This window comes from Mytilus trossulus, chromosome 3, assembly GCF_036588685.1.
Source record: "Mytilus trossulus isolate FHL-02 chromosome 3, PNRI_Mtr1.1.1.hap1, whole genome shotgun sequence".
NCBI lineage: Eukaryota > Metazoa > Mollusca > Bivalvia > Mytilida > Mytilidae > Mytilus > Mytilus trossulus.
The window spans coordinates 41,389,948-41,403,681 of NC_086375.1; positions in this window are offsets into that span (position 1 = coordinate 41,389,948).

The following is a 13,734-nucleotide window of genomic DNA, read 5'->3' on the forward strand; positions in this document are numbered from 1 at the left end:
ATTCTTTTCCTGAATCTGGCCATATGGCTTTTGCTTTACAATTTATTAATGAAGGTATCGCTAATTCTGCTAGTGAAAAGGTTTCTAATAACAATATCTCAGGATTTGGAATGTCATCCTTTACTGATCAGGTTAAGTACAAGGATTTTGATATCTTTGATTCTTCACTGGGTAGACTTGTTCCCAGTTGTGACAAATCTATGTCATCTTTATTGGGAAAAAAGCCAGTAGATGGTCTTCGTCTCACTCAACCTGTTTGGTCAAAGACTGAGAATCTCCTTCGTAGTGCTTCTCAAGTTCTTGGCACAGCCGAACATTTTCTAGCTGCAACCGGACATTTGCTTAACAGCGAAGATTCGGTTGTTCCAGCAGAAGTACGATCCTTCTTACTTCAACTGGATAAAGCTTTAGGTTCATCTCAGTTGCTTTTAATGGGTTCTATTGCTAATTGCACCCTATCAAAAAGAGCAGAGTTTCTTGAAAACATTTCTATAGCTGAGCCTTTGAAAGATTCTTTACTGAAATCTCCACTCTCTGACAAGATGTTTGGTTTACCCTTACAGCGGGTTCAAGAGGAACTCAGCAAAAATCCTCCTCCAGTCAAAGTTAGTGTACAAGTTACTAATGGCAAGAGGTCGGTTAATGCTACATCTAGTTCTAATAGTACTTCTGCTTCAGGTGGTCCTCCTTCTTCTGCTAAGAAAAGGAAGAATAACTACGGCAAACCGCAGAACAAACCCAATAACTCAGGAAAAAGCTCAGGTAAGCCTTCTGGTGGTTTTAAGGGTTCCAAGAAACCTGGGTCTAGTACCTAGGTTCTTGCCCCCTCGTACGTTATTGACAGCTTCCCCAGGGGAAAATTTACAACAAGTTCCTCAAAAATCAATACCAGTAGGGGGGAGGTTAAGTTTTTTCCTAAATCAGTGGAAGAAAATTACCTCAGACTGTTATGTGCTGTCAATAATTCGAGGAGGATTAACACTTCAGTTCAAGAACCCACCTCCTCTATCTGCAGTTCCAATAAGTTTGTCTCATACACAAGACCCAGTCAAGTGTCAACTTCTGTCAGTAGAAGTGGACACTATGTTACAAAAAGCTGCAATAGAGGAGGTGTCGATCTTAACTCTGTCTCCGGGATTTTATTCCCGTCTTTTTCTGGTTCCAAAGAAGACTGGAGGAATGAGGCCAGTCATAGACCTATCTATTCTGAACAAATTTCTTATTGTTCCCCACTTCAAAATGGAAACAAACAGATCCATCAGGGCTTCAATCCTTCCGGGAATGTGGACTACTTCTCTGGATCTTTCAGACGCGTATTTCCACATTCCCATTTCCAAAACTTACAGGAAATACCTTCGCTTCGTTTGGAACAACAAAGTTTTCCAGTTCAAGGCTCTCCCTTTTGGCCTGTCTACAGCCCCTTTGGCTTTTACAAAAATCATGCAGGCTGCTATAGCTCACCTACATTCCCTGTCTATTCAGATTCATTCCTATCTGGACGATTCCCTTCTCAAGGAATTTTGCCCAATCAAATTGAGGGTTCAGACAGATTTGGTCATCAATTGTTTTCTGTCCCTAGGCTTCCTTATCTCTTGGAAAAAGTCAGAGATAATTCCGTCTCAAGACTTTGTTTTCCTGGGAGAACATTTCCTAACCAGTGTAGGCCTAGTCCTCCCACCAGAGGAGAAATTTACAAAACTATGTCAGAAAATACATTTATTCCTGACGGTTCAATCAGTCACAGCACGTCAATTCTTGCAACTTCTGGGTCTATTGAACTCTCTGGCAGATGTAATTCCATTGGGACGACTTCACATTCGTCCGCTTCAGTTTTATCTACACAAGTTATGGATTGCAGCTTCACAAGAATGGGAAGCATTGATTCCAATCACTCAGCCTTTATTTCCACACCTTCAATGGTGGTTAGTACGGGAAAATGTAATGAGGGGCCTATGTCTGTCCCCTCAAGTTCCCAGTCTAACATTATTCACAGATGCCTCCACCCTCGGTTGGGGAGCATATCTGGGGGGGGGGCTTACAATCTCGGGAGTCTGGAGTCCAGATCTTTTGGAAGAGCATATCAATGTATTGGAAATGAAAGCAGTTCTGTTTGCACTGAATCATTTCCAAATGTCTCTAAAGAATCAATCTGTCATTCTGGCCACGGACAACACAACAGTTGTAGCTTATCTCAAGAATCAGGGAGGAACTCATTCACCTTCTCTTTATCAGATAGCCAGAGACATTCTCCTTCTGTGTTTTCAACTCCAGGTTCATCTAGTGGTGAGACATATTGCGGGGCACCTCAATATTCTAGCCGACACTCTATCCAGATCTCTTGCTCCAGTAAACACGGAGTGGGAACTACTTCAAGTAGTTTTCAAAGCTTTGACTCTTCATTGGGGGTCACCTCAGATAGATCTGTTTGCGACCAGTCTCAATCACAAACTTCTAACATTTGTGTCTCCGGTTCCAGATCCAAAATCTTTTGCAGTAGACGCAATGAGCCTATCTTGGAAAGGAATGTTCGGGTACGCCTTCCCTCCTTTCAGGTTTCTCTCCCCAGTACTTCAGAAAATAGCAGGGGAAAATTGCAAGATCATAGTTATTGCTCCAGCATGGCCAAAACAGTCTTGGTTTCCAGACCTTCTGCGCCTATCATGCGCTTGTCCTCTAGTTCTACCTCTGAGACCAGACCTTCTGTCTCAAATCAAGGGCAAGGTTCTTTATCAAAATCCAGAAAAACTTCATCTACACGCCTGGCTTCTCTCAGGGTTAGCCTCAGAAAGAGAGGTTTTTCTGAAGGAGCAACCAAGCATCTCACAAAGTCTGTCAGAGACTCCACTAGCATTGTCTATGATGCAAAATGGTCAATCTTCTCAGATTGGTGTAGTGAGCGGGAAATTGATCCTTTCCAAGTCACTGTACAACAATTAGCAGACTTTCTAGTTTTTCTTTTTGAATCCAAAGGATTATGTCCCTCTACTATTAAGGGATATAGATCAGCTATCTCAAGAACTATTTATATTTCTGGTGGCCCAGATTTTGGAATCAATGAACATATTTCTCTTTTGGTTCGTAGTTTTAGTCTTGAAAGACCAAGACAAAAAACTTTAGTTCCTAAGTGGGACCTTGGACTAGTTTTATCCTTTTTAAAACTTCCTCCTTTTGAACCAGCAGAAACAATAGATTAAGGTTTCTTTCCTATAAATGCTGTTTTCTTTTAGCTTTGGCTTCTGGACGGAGAAGGAGTGAAATCCATGCCTTCTCTATTTCTGATGCTTGCCTTCGATTTAACAGGGATAAATCTTCTGTTACTCTTTTAACGGATCCTGCTTTTTTGGCAAAGAATCAGATTCCAGATAAGGGTGCAGAACCAGTTGTGATTCCTGCACTCCCTAGCGATTCTATTTCTGTACTTTTATGTCCAGTAAGAATCCTTTCTATTTATCTGGAAAGAACGTGTAGTTAACGTTCTGTTTCTAACTCAAGACTCTTTATTCCTATTAAAAAAGGAATCTCAGATCTTTCTGTTAAAACTATTTCTACTTGGATATGCAAATGCATATCTTTAGCTTATGGTTCTTCTAAGGCAGAACTTTTAAATAGTTTTAATGTTAAAGCTCATGATGTTAGGGGTATCTCTACATCCTGGGCTCTGTTTAACAGTGCATCTTTGGAAGAGGTACTGTCTGCAGGTTTCTGGAGAAATGAGAACTCTTTTATATCTCACTACCTCCAATCTATGGCTACTTTTGCCGAGAGTTTATACTCTCTTGGACCTATAGTTTCAGCACAAAGATTGAACTATCCTCCTGTTTCTTCTGTTACAGGGGATTCAGCTTTACGTTAGATTCTGTTACTCAGAATTTATGATGGTAACGTATTTATAGCTATAAAATATTCAAATTTTAAAGTAAATTTGGATTTTATTAGATAAATACTTACCATCATAAATTATAGGTCCCACCCACCTCCCCTTCATCCCCTTTCCTTATGTTTTCTGTCTTGAGGAAATTGAATGGAAGAATATGGGCAAACAGGGGTATATGTCCGGACCAGTGAGAATACGTTTATTTTTAGTTGGGATTTTCCATCTGACCTATGACGCAATTGGGGTTACACTCAGAATTTATGATGGTAAGTATTTATCTAATAAAATCCAAATTTACTTTAAAATTTGAATATTCCCAACTAAACCTCGCACTAAATCTGAATTATTTAGTTTTAACATTAAGTGTTACTAAGATAATAAACTGATCGTTAAAGTGTTTAGACTATGGTCAATGACAAACGGAGCATAGCGTACATAATGTCACAACCGTGTAGTGAGAACGTACATGTAGTTACTCTTTTTAATTTAAAATGACTATCATAAAAGAAAACAAACAAATAAAAATTGTCTACAAGATGAATTAAATAAAATAATTAATTCTTATAGTTTCTAAATTTTCATACTAAAGGTAAATTAGTCCGAGATTACTCTGACGTCCGACGGCTGTTTTGCCAGACAAGCTGGGGCCGTGGGACGTCAGAGCTTGTCCCATATCAAAAAGTGGATATTTGCCCACCCAAAATAGATGCGCTACTTTGTCGCGTCTGGAGCCGACTGAGGGCCTTGGAATTTTAAAAATCGGGCATCAATCTCTTCATTTTTCATTTATCTCTTCATTTAAGTAAGTTTCACCTACCTGCCAACCTTTATTTTTCTATATTTTAACAGTTTTCATAGTGATCCCCCCATTTCAGCATTTTCACTATCATTTTCAAATATTATCACGTGACCACGAGAAAACAGGGCAAATGACCATAATGTAACACCTCGTTCATTTACGATGCGCCTGCCTAAAGATCCGAGAGCTTACGATGGTTATCGTGGTCGGAACTGAATGCTGATTATCGAAAAAACGTGGTTGCTTCTAGATGTTAATCATCGATCTCCTATAAAGGAGGTAAAAAAATATAAATATTTGCATATTTGAGTCTCGAGGCCACAAACTCTCTCGTAACTTGACGTCCATATTTGAAAGTGAAAGTGAAAATGCTGAAATGGAGGGGTCACTATGAAAACTGTTAGAATATAGTAAAATAAAGGTTGGCAGGTAGGTGAAACTTACATAAATGAAGAGATAAATGAAAAATGAAGAGATTGATGCCCGATTTTTAAAATTCCAAGGCCCTCAGTCGGCTCCAGACGCGACAAAGTAGCGCATCTATTTTGGGTGGGCAAATATCCACTTTTTGATATGGGACAAGCTCTGACGTCCCACGGCCCCAGCTTGTCTGGCAAAACAGCCGTCGGACGTCAGAGTAATCTCGGACTAAAGGTAAATGGAAAATATCACTCAGACATGAGCCAGAGGACAAGAACACACAAGTTGAACTGAGAGTTCTTGGTAACACTTTACAACCCCACTATTATGATGAATTAAGTTAAAAGACTGGTGTGAAAATGCAGCACACGCATAGCTGTATCATATTAAGAGTATCCTTATTGATGCAATGGTGAAGGCTCACGAAGGGTACACACGTTGTAGCATAAGTGCATACGGAGTCCGATCAATGCAATGGTGAAGGCTCACAAAGGGTCCACACGGTTTAGCATAAGTCACTGGTATTAAAGAGATAATAGTAACCGCAATTACGATTATCCCAATATGGCGACGGCAGATATAGGTAAAATCTTTACAGTCAATTTACTTAAATGTAGCATGTTTTTGTCACTAGTTACTCAGCTGCAAGGTTTTTCTATACCATTACATCGTATTTGAATCGTAACGGTGCACAGGAATTGTCTAAGCGCTTTGAAAATTGCCGTTGAAAAATTCGGGATGATAATCGTAACTCTATGGAATTTTTCTTGTTTGATAATCGTAATTTCTTTATCGGATAATAGTAACTGAAAAATTAAATGTGTCTTTCAGCATTTCAATGGTATTGTGTGTATTAAAATGCAAATGTACAGTAAATGGATGACATTAACGGAAACAAAAAAAAAAAAAAAAAACTTACATGTTATTATTTAAGGCAAATTTACTTATATATCTCTCGATTTATTGGCGTTTTTTTTTTTTTTTACAAAACTGTGATTTCTTATCCCAGGCACTTTGAAAAAAATGTTTTTGATCTTTACTAGTATTTTTTTGTGCATTCATTACATGGAATTAGATTTAACATTTTTTAGAAAAGAAACATAAGATTTTTAGAGTGACTAATAAGCTATGGATTCCTGGCATTTCCCTAAACGCCCTATTCAACATTCATGCTCAATGTTTGTAAGAGATATAAACATAAGGGGCTTACAAAAGAATTGATGTTTTAATAACGGCACTTTAATTGTTGACAAAAAAGAGCACATCAAATAGACCAGAGTGATACCGTATTTTTGTTAATGTCCACTTCGAAACGGTTCAAATCTCCTTCAGTATCTGGTTCTAAAATTATGAAACAAAATCAGTGAACAGCTTAATACGTGCAAGGGTTAGTTTAATGTAATTTTCGGTATGTTATCAACATAGTGTAGGGTTGATGTCAACTACGAAACTTTTTGTCCACTACGATCCAAACGGTTTTGTCCACTTGACACTCATGAAAATGTCCACTACGTAACATAAGTTGTACGTTTATATGTGAAGTACTGTCTAATATATATCGATAAAAAATGGTTCTCACATTTAGAAAAATATGAGATCTTTCTAGTTTATAAAGTAAAACAAACTAGAATGTCTATAGGAGACATTAAAATGAAATAAGATGTGCGTTTAAAAGCAGTTTCGTAGTGGACAAATGTCCCCTGCGAAACAGTACATACATTATGAAAATGATATCATTTTAAAGAGTATTTAAGATTGCACTTTTTATTTTTATTTACAATAGAGGTATTCAAAATAACTCTAGAAATAAAAATTTTGACAAATTGATTTTTATTTTTTTTAGGTCTGAAATTCACTCTTTTATTGAAAAATGCCCTTAAAACAGACAACAATATGTATTACCTTTTAATGTATACATTAACCTATAATGGTTTACTTTTTTGAAATTGTTATTAGGATGGAGAGTTGTCTCATTAGTACCCACACCGCATCTTCCTATATCTATGTACCTGTTCAATATATTGACAATGAAGCATATGTCGGATCAGGTATTGTGGTATTTTAAAGTAGATATTCTAATTGTTTCAAAGTTTCAATGTTATGTGCGCGTTTAAGGTGGGTTTTTGTTGGGAGAAAATGGGGTGGGGGGGGGGGGGTAGCAATATCCCATATCCCAAAAGTGCCAAACTGTATTTTGTTCTTAATTTCTCATCAAACTGTCTCTGGCGAATACTAAACGTCTTTCCACTGCTGGTGGACGTTTCGTCCCCGCGGGTATCACCAGCCCAGTAGTCAGCACTTTGGTGTTGACATGAATATCAATTATGTGGTCATTTTTATAAATTTACTGGTTACAAAACTTTAAATTTTTCATAAAACTAAGGAATTTCTTATCCCAGGAATAGATAACCTTAGCTGTATTTGGCACAACTTTTTAGAATTTTGGATCCTCAATGCTCTTCAACTTCGTACTTGTTTGGCTTTATAAATATTTTGATATGAGCGTCACTGATGAGTCTTATGTAGACGAAACGCGCGTCTGGTGTACTAAATTATAATCCTGGTACCTTTGGTAACTATTTCCTACTTCATTATGGCATAACGGGTATGGACTAAAATTGAACCAGCAGTTGCTTCCCGGGGGAAGAAATAGCACACATAGCCACCTGCATTAAATGATTTAAAACAATAATTATTATATTTACTATGTTTTTATTCAGGATAAATCAATGTTCTTTAACAGTCTTAGGGCCAGCTGAAGGACGCCTCCGGGTGCGGGAATTTCTCGAGACATTGAAGACCTGTTGGTGACCTTCTGTTGTTGTTTTTTGTATGGTCAGGTTGTTGTCTCTGTGATACATTCCCCATTTCCATTCTCAATCTTATTAATCGAATATCTGATGTAGGCTGACACATGCGTTTCCCCTGACAATTATTGCCATATATCATAACTTCCTATAAAATTGCCTCATCGCTCATTCCCATATTTTGTGACATTCCTAGTTCTTGGGAGTTTTCTGTATTTTAACATAGTTTGTGTTTGTCCATATCCAAATTTCTTAAAGCTTGTTCTACCTTCCAATTTTATGATATAATAGTATGTAGCTGTTTTCATTAGAACCATTAATAATATATCCACAAAAAGATATGTCATAAGATGTTGAAACGTGATTAATTCATCACCATAATTTCATCATGTGCTATCAGATATACTTTTTTATTGTCAATATCAATAAAACACTATCCAGTTACGATTATCTTCGCATTTTTTAATACCATAATTACGATTATCTTTTTATCCGAGTTACGATTATTATCCCGAATTTTTCAACGGCAATTATCAAAGCGCTTAGACAATTCCTGTGCACCGTTACGATTCAAATACGATGTAATGGTATAGAAAAACCTTGCAGCTGAGTAACTAGTGACAAAAACATGCTACATTTGAGTAAAATGACTGTAAAGATTTCACCTATATCTGCCGTCGCCATATTGGGATAATCGTAATTGCGGTTACTATTATCTCTTTAATACCAGTGATAAGTGTACACACGGAATGTGATCAATGCAATGGCCAGTAAAGGCTCACGAAGTGACCCTAAAATTCCGTGAAATTTAACATTGGGAATATAAAACAGATGACAAAGTATATAAAGATATCTGATAGAAACTTTTATTTTAATTTCTTATGTAGATCTAAACATAATTTTGACTTGAGGAAACAATTTGGTATGCATATAGTAAGTCCAGAAACATGTACTTGTATTATATGTCTCTGGTAAGACTATATGGTTAATGTTAAATTTTTGTGTTTTGATCTGTCTTTCAAGCACTATAAACAATAGGTTTACAATTATTGTTGTATTGAATGCTTGTATGGTCTACATGTCTGTCTGGTTGGGATCATCTGACTTTGACCTCATGTTCATGGTTCCTTGGTTAATGTTAAATTTTTGTGTTTTGGTCTGGGTTTTTTTAATAACCATTAACAGTAGGTAAACTATATAGTTGGTGTACAGACTATTTCAAGGTGTACATGGCTGTCTGACATGATTTATCTGACATTTGCAATTAACCCTTATCTTTATCACTTTCAACATGAAATTAATGGTCAATGATCATTTACCAAGTAACACATTTCAGTGTGTGCACTGATTTTATAAATCATGTCAAAAACAAAGTACTGACTACAGAGCTGATGATATTCCCTGGAACTGATAGCCCACCAACAGAGGTATAGACCAAGATGTATAAATCAAATACTATATTTCATTAGTCTGAGGCACTTTTCTGGATCTACATTTGTCAGAAGCCCCAAAAGCCGAATATTAGAGAGCAAAGAACAGCCAAAGATGTATAACCAAAATAGTTTATGGGCTATATGAGGTGCACAATAAACACGCCACACTTAGTCTTCATAGGGTCGTATAGTTCTTATGGCATGGTAGCTAATTAAGATAGCATTCAAGGTATATTTGAAAAATAACCATCCAACATTTAATCAAAAGTATAACAAAGTTATTTTCAAAGTCTTAGATTCAAATTGGTATATTCACTGCAATTTCAGATTCATATATACAAAATAGAATAACAGATGACTATCTTGGAGTACACACCAGTCAGCATACCTTAAATGGAAACAGCAGTGGAGGATCCAGAAGAAGCTTTCAATGGGTTGGAATTCTGCTTTTTTTTTGGACAATCAATGCATTTGAATGGGGACATGTAGTTGGAATCCCCCTTTTAGAAATGGCATGATCTGCCTCGAGCAATGCATGGTCAATCTCAAAGGAGATAATATACATATATATTAATGAATGACAGATATTTATCAATAGTGTTTGCATAAATCAACCAACTAGCAATACATCTATAAAATAAACTATGTGTCTGGGATCATTTAAAATTAAGAATGTATCTTCACTCAACAGTCAGGGGTGCTACTTAAACAAGTGATTTCAGAATCACTTCTTCAAGTGATTTTGGCTGTGAAATATTTAAAAAAAATCTATAAATAGACAAAGACTTTTTAAAATCACTGTTACAAGTAATTTGAGAAGATCACTTAAATAAGTGTTTATAACTTATTCTTGATATTTTTCTGACAAGCTTGATTTTTTTATTGGTAAAAAGACAAGAATTCCATTGAAAAAACAACTATGTACATCTAGAAATTGTCTTTTGCTTGATAAGCCTGTCAGTTTTTACAATTTATTTAAAATATGCATTTTCTGGAATAATTTGTAGATCAGGACATAACCTTGAAGTATATCATTCTAACTCTAAAGAAAAATAATCAGGTTACCCAATATTGTTGACCATTGTCTGATAGTCAGAGTAGTTAATGAATATTTGATTACAGAACAATTCCCAAGGGTACCTTTAAAAGCTTTAGCGCACTAACTTACTGCTCAAGCGCACTGGTGAAGTTAATATCCATAGAAAAAGGGATAATTGATCTATGTAGGAAAATTAAAGAAAAGTCTGTGAAAATATGGAAAATCAATGAAATTAGCATTTGAAGATCAAAAGAAAACACCAAAATCACTTAAATAGGTGATAACTGAATTTATCAAATCACTGAAATAGGTGATAATGAAATCACTTGTTTAAGTAGCACCCCTACTGCTCACAGCCCAAGTTCCATGGTATGGATTGGCTATTCTTTTTGATCCTTTTGAATTTCAACATTTGTATAAGGCTTAAGAATTTCAAAAACTTTGGTCTTGAGCATTGGTGAAGAGACATATCACTAATTCGTCCTTTTCAAAATCTAAAGGACTATGGGTAATCTCATTGTTCTTACACCAAAATGAAAATAAAGTTATGTTGTTGGCTGAATTTCAACTTGTTAAGAATGTTTTTAACCAATCACAATGTTTTGGTGTACGCTTTTCAATATATATCCCAGAATGCATTGGATTTTGAAACAGCAAATTGAGGAAATGCCCACATATTGTGCAGTAAAATTAAAACTGGTTAATGTTATTATTGCAATGTACTTTGAGGCAGAAAAACAAATCAACAACTTTGTATAGTTTGGAATTTTTTTACTTTTTCCATAATCAATAACAATTTCATAGTAATATTTAAATAGCAAATTTCATATCACAAAATATAATCCTTGTAAGGTTTGTCACAACTTGTAGTAGAAACAAGTAAATAAATAAAATAACACAATTCATAGGAGAGACAAACACCAACAAAATAAATATTTAAATGAAATAGAAAGACTTCTTGTATACTGTACCCTTTCAAACATTACAAATATCTACATGTTTTCATAAAAGGTTAAGAAGCATTTGGGTTTTAGCATGTTAAAGATTTAGAGACTTGTGGCAGGAAAGTGGCAATCAATAGTACCTCTTTTTTTACATGCTTGACCTATTTTAATCAAAATCTGTCACATTCAAATTATATACTCGTTTCTATCTCTAGTTCATGTTTCTTTATATAAGTCAGAAAATAAGCACTCTCAAAAATGAAATAATTTATATATTCTGAAAGTTGCTGTTTTGTGGCAGCATGTCAAATAACCAATTGTCAATTCTAACCAAGGCTAAATTTTGCTGGAAATTTGTGTTTCATAAAAAACAATTATAATATGCCAACTACCATAAATGGGTAATCAACAAAATTGCAAAAACAAATTTGACTTTATGTTCCAATCAATCAAAATAAAAAGAGTAAATAACAATGTGATTGTGACCTGTTTCTTTTTTTTTTTCCCTCCTTTCCATTGCTTGTTAACTTTTGTTGGCGAACTTCTAGTTTTGAATATTCTCAAATTTAAGATAGTCAAGGAAAAAATCAAGTGCTAAATAAAGTAAGATGTATTGAAAAATGAAGGAAATATTGCATTTACTTGAAGGACAGAAAATTGTGTCTTTATAGCTTAAGCAACCATATTGCTCATCAATGAAAACCCTACACCTTGATATGCAGAGATATGCACAGAAGGTATGTTATGGATTGTTTTCATCAGACCATAAAATATGTGTTGCAAAATATGAATACTTTACTGAAAGAAAAATAAGCAAGGAAGAAAAAAAAATTGCATATAAATGTAATATTGTAAACAATGACTTAGTCACAATAAATCCTGACAAAAGCTTTTTGTTAAGGATGACGGGATGCAATTTTGACTGCCATTATAAGATGAGAGTATGTGCAACAGGCAACCTAAGTTTCTTCAGAAAATTTGGTTGTTGTAAGTCTCAGTTTACATATCGAGAGGTAGGCACTCACCCTACAAAAGGCGATGAATGTAATTTGTACAAAAACATTGACACATAGTAAATAATAAACAAGCCATAATAACTTATAAAGATATATCTGAAGAAACTTAACAGGTAAGATAGAAATTTGAAAGCAGAAAAGGCGAGTTGGAGTATTTGAAGAGAGGCATTAAAAGCATTGAGGATAGATCAAGCATATATAACAGCTGGAATAGATCTGAACAAATAGGATGTTAATTGAGATTGCAAGCTTAAGTCTAAAAAAAGGAAAATTTCACAACCTCTTTAATCTCCTTTATGTAAGATAAGGCCAGTTCAAACTTGCTTCAATTATTATTTCTCATCAAACTATTAAAATTGAATAGCAAAATTAGTTGCTTGTTATTAAAGCGTGCCCTCACAGATGAATTGTTACATTTAAATTTGTTTTTGTAATCCTAGTACATGAATTAATGCTGAGGTAGAGAATAAGGGGTGTAAACATGTGTCTAAACTAATACAAGTCTTATTTTTTTTAACTTCTCTACAATAGGATAAGTATGTGGAATAAACATACCAAATGTATGCCTTTTTGGATGTTGCTGAGAGAAAACATAAGTCTACTAAAGAAAGTATACTCAAGTTAAGGGAAGTAACTGTTTGAATCTGTAATATCTTTGTAATACAAGTGCCGTCTGTTATATCAATGCTATTTCTTCTCATTAAATCATGTTCACTAAGAATTATATGCTTACATGGTTGTTTTTATGAGATCTTTTCAATTTAAGTTAATTGAGACAACAACCCAATGTCACCAAAACATCCCAAAAGACAAATAGAGGTCAACATATGGTCTTTAAAAATAGACAAGACTCTATTCAATATGTCAATCTCTAGTCAAGTTGTCACAAGTCTAGAAAATTTAATAAGAACGCTTAAAAACACTGACCAAAGCTTTCTAACTGAGGGTAAAAATACAGACTGAGTCATAAAGTGGATACAATAAAAATTGAATGAAATAAAATAAAATGTATCTTTGCAATTAACAAAATGCCGTTATCTGTTATTCTGAATCCCATATATATTATAAACTGGCCTGTAATTAAACATTTGTTTCATAACTTACAAGTTTGTAGTGTTGAAGGCAATACAATTTATCATAAGTAAGAAAACTTGAAAACATTAAAATATGAGTAGGTACATCAACAAATGGGATGTAAAACTAATAACCAATACTGTTTATGTTCAGCTTCACCTAAAAGAGCTCTGGCCTTAGTTTCTTTTTCTTCTTCCATTTAAGTTTGTATAATGTCACTTCCCATCTGACTTGACATAAATCACAGAGAGAGTGAAGATTGTATAGTAACTTAATCAAAAATATTATAGAAATGAATAAGAATTAGATAAAATGCCCTCCATAGATG